We start from the raw sequence: 4,004 nt of genomic DNA, 5'->3' as shown, positions 1-4,004 counted from the left end.
CGCCGGCCGCAGGGACGGGGCGGGGGCGCGCGGCGGCCAGGCGGGCGCGCTCGCGCTCGTGTCCGCGAGGCGAGCTCACGGGAGCGAAGCCAGGATAGAGACTCGCGGAGCCGCCATTCTAACGCAGGCGCGGTGGCCAAGTGGTAAGGCGTCGGTCTCGTAAACCGAAGATCACGGGTTCGAACCCCGTCCGTGCCTGGTGTTCGTGTTCCTTGGGTGGGAGACTTTTTAGGCGGGGAACCACTTTTCCAGAGTGGCCATCGGGAGAGCCCTCAGTCTGTACTCCACATGCAGTCTCGCAGATGGGTGTAGAGCCGGCCAACTGTTTTCACCCCGTTTGTGTTCAAGTTCTCCTTCGCTATTCGCGGCGTGAGAGTCTAGGTGGTCTGGCTTCCGCGCGTCCGCAAACTCGGCCCGCTCGGCACTCCGCTCCCTGCAGACAGCGCCCCCTGCCGTCCCCTGCGGGAAGTGGCGGGTCCCCCGGAAACCCGTCGCCCGGGACAAAAAAAAAAAAACCCAACAGCTGCTGACACTTGACTGGAGAGCCACTAAGCTTTCTTCCTCAACATTAAAGTCCAATTTTATCCTCTCTAATGAGAGGACTGCCGTTGCCTGCTGCCGGGCCCACACCCAGAATCAGCTGCTGGCCGGCTTGCTATTTTTAAAAAGAAATCCGTTGCGGGCACTGTAGTAGAGAGGAAATCCTGCCCACACGTGGAGCGGTTCAGACGTGAAAACCTAAACCGGTCTGAGCCTCCGTTTGCCCTTCTGTGAAATGGGTCTCTGACCAGCCGCAGGAGTTTGTGAAGCCGCTGCCAGACAGAAGGGCCGTAGAGGCGGCCTCAGTAAACGGAGCTAGGCTCCTAGGGAACCTATTTTGCATCACGAAAGGATGCACCACGGGGCTGCTCGGGTGCATTTAACGACGTATGCGGTGACCTCGACCCCCGGGAGCTGGCCTATTTTGTCATCTGAAAACCGACTAGACCTAACTTGGGGAGACCTGTGTCACCCGGACAGTCCTAATCGGAGGGCGCAGTCATGGAGCTCCTGGTGGATGCGTGGTGGAGCTGGACTCTGGGGGTACCTCGCTGATCCAGCGAGATCGGGGCGGGCTCTCTCTAATGGAGAGAGCGGGGTTGGGGTTGTGATGGGAGAGGCGAGGAGCCTGGCAGGAGTGGCCGGGGTAAGAGTCCCCGACTTGCCAGCCTTCATCAGCATCAGCTGGGCCCCCCCTCCAGCGTTTCTGCATTCAGTAAATCCGAGCCTGACCGTTTGCATTTCTACCTGCCTCCCACGTGATGCTGATGCTGCCGGACCACACGGAGAACCGCTCTTCCAAGGACAGCCCTATTCTAAAGCCACAGTCTACACCCAGGGGCACGTGTGTGTGCAATGAATGTGGAAGGTCACACCCGTGAAAGTAGTGAGCAGCAGGGCTTCTCACACTTTAGGCTGGGGATCTCATGAAAAGGCAGGTTCTGATTTCTTTAGTGGAGTCGGAGACTCTGCATTTCTGCATCTTGTTGATGCTGGGATGGCTGCCCTGCCCTCCCTGACTGCACAGAGGGTAGAAGGTCCACACGAAATTAACAGTCGTTGCCTCTCCCGGAGGAAGTCCAATCGGGGAGCTACTGAAAGACTTCCTTCATTTCTATCCCATAAATGTTCATATTGTTTGGATTTTCTGGGAGATGATTGTATTACATGTGTAATTTTTTCCCCCCAGAATCACTCCAGAGCCCACAAACCCAAAGATAACCTATTAGGACACAGGCACATTAGAATGATCCAGAATTAAAACAGATAATGATGGAATGTCCTCTTCTCTCCACTGGGGCACCCATTCATTTCTTTTTAAAGAAGTGTCACAAAAGAACACTTAGGTTCCTCCCTATTAAAAATATCCCAAAATATTCCTCCCCCTTAAACAAACAGAAAACGGCACTGCCTCCCACAGGTAGGCCAGTATCTGTGGGGGGAGGTTACTTCTCCATGGAGATTTTCCTGTCCTTCCCTCCAAAGAGTGAATCAGCCCTCCTAGGTGACATCATCCTAGGAAAGCACCCCCAACACGTTCCCCGCCCCACCCTACACGGGGCGCCCCCCTCGGCCCCACATGATGAAGGGACTTTAGAAAAAGGCAATTTACAGAAGGTACTGTGAGTACCATTCTCCCCCCAACACACAAAAATTGCACAAAATATCTAAGGGTATATATTTATCCGTGGAGAAGCACTTGCTGGCTTTTGTTTCTTTGCTTTTAAGCCTGGAAGATTACACATGAATCTCAAAATCATCACCTCTGGTCGAATCTGGGGATGCCACAGAGGTGTAAAATCCAGTTTGGCACATACTGCCAAATCAGACACCAGTGATCAAAATCCCGATTTTGGGTCCTCTTTACACTTAAATGCATAACGCTGATTATGTGTCTGAACGAGCAAGCCATTTTATGTTGATTTAAACCACTTGTGTTCATGAATATAGAAAGCCATGTTTGGATTTCTGTAACTTTTCTATGAATTTCTGAAAGTCGGCTTGAAGTCCCTGTGTTTGCTCTGTGAAGAATCATTCTCTGGTCTGCTTTGCATATGTAAAGGGAAAGATAAGAAGCCCCCTGACGCTGAGGTTGGGAGGAGAGGTAACTGAGCCTAGACCCTCTGAGACCCTGCTGTGTGAACTTGACCACTGGGGAGAAGGTGGGTTTGCTTTGGGAGCTCTGTAAGGATAGAGCATGAGAGTCAGTGGCAGAAAAGGGTTAAATCAGAATTTTGAAGCCACAGAGGGGAAGCCTGGGATCCCTAGGCTTAGTTAGCCAGGATCGAGGTTTCTCAACAGAGGCAGCTCGGCAGCAAACTTCAACAGTGACACCAGGTGGCAGCATAGAGCAAGGGCAGTGTTAGCCTGGCTTCTCTCTGCCTAGCATCTACCAGGAACCGGTGGGAGCCATAGACCCTCCACGTAACCTCTCTGGGCCTCAGTTTCTCCCACTCTGAAACTGGAATGACACACACTCACTTGCTTCTCGTCTGGTGGAGTCCTTCTGATGACAACATTGTAAACATCCACTAGCCAGGATGCCAAGGGTGGTCCATCCACGTCATGGCATCATGGGCAGCCGTTAAAAGGAATGACTGATTCATGGATCTGGAGATTAACTTAGCAAGAAAAGCTGGGTCCTGCTTTTGGGGTGTTGTTTTACGGCTTTATTGGGGTATCATTAATAAAAACACCCACACATATTGAGCGTATACAACTGGATGAGTTTGGACGTAAGGACAAGCCCAGGAAACCATCACCGCATTCAAGGTAGTAGACATACCATCACCTCCAACTTGCCTGGGTCCCTTTGCTTTTCGTGTGCGTGTGATAAGAAACACTTCATGTGAGATCTGCCGTCTCAACAAATTAGTTAATGGTAATCACTCTGTTGTACAGATCTCTAGAATTTCTCCATCGTGTATAACTGTAACTTGAGCAGATGTCTAAAAAATAAATAAGCATATTTATCCACACAAGTATGGATTTTTATGTTGGTTTCTCAGATATGAAGAACACCCCCCCAACACGCGGAAGGCTCCCTGTCATGCTGGTGACCATGAAGACCTCCAGGGGGGTGAGGGGTGGCGGGGAATTACAGAGCCAATGACCGATTGCTTTCCTCTTATCATGGCATCAGAGACAGAAGCTGTCTCACTTTCAGATTCACTATTTTTGCAGCAAAAACTTATAAACGTAACAGAAAAAGAGAGAACACGTAAGGAGCACACAGACGTCGGGGCTCTGGAGGGCACAGGCGTTCACACAGAGCTCACACTGCATGAATGAGATGCCAACTTTGCAAGGGAAAAGCTCACTCTTGTCATCCGAACGGACCCCCTCAAAGGAGAGGCCTCGGGCCCACCGCCCTGGCACTCTCCCATCTGGAATGACATCATGTGCTTTGAAAACCTACGCCGAAGAATGAAAAATGGCCCTCTTAATAAGAGAGTGAGTGATGT

The 4,004-nt window shown here is 51.3% G+C and overlaps 1 non-coding gene across 1 annotated transcript; it reads left to right on the top strand.

Moving 5' to 3' along the window:
* Positions 1–126: 126 nt before the first annotated feature.
* TRNAT-CGU lies at positions 127–198 on the top strand. The gene has a single exon. It is a non-coding gene; the product is annotated as a tRNA-Thr (tRNA).
* The last annotated feature ends 3,806 nt before the right edge of the window (positions 199–4,004 follow it).

Source organism: Ailuropoda melanoleuca, chromosome 10 (assembly GCF_002007445.2).
Source record: "Ailuropoda melanoleuca isolate Jingjing chromosome 10, ASM200744v2, whole genome shotgun sequence".
Taxonomy (NCBI): domain Eukaryota; kingdom Metazoa; phylum Chordata; class Mammalia; order Carnivora; family Ursidae; genus Ailuropoda; species Ailuropoda melanoleuca.
Note: the sequence above shows the minus strand (reverse complement) of the source record. Positions and strands in the feature narration are given on the sequence as shown.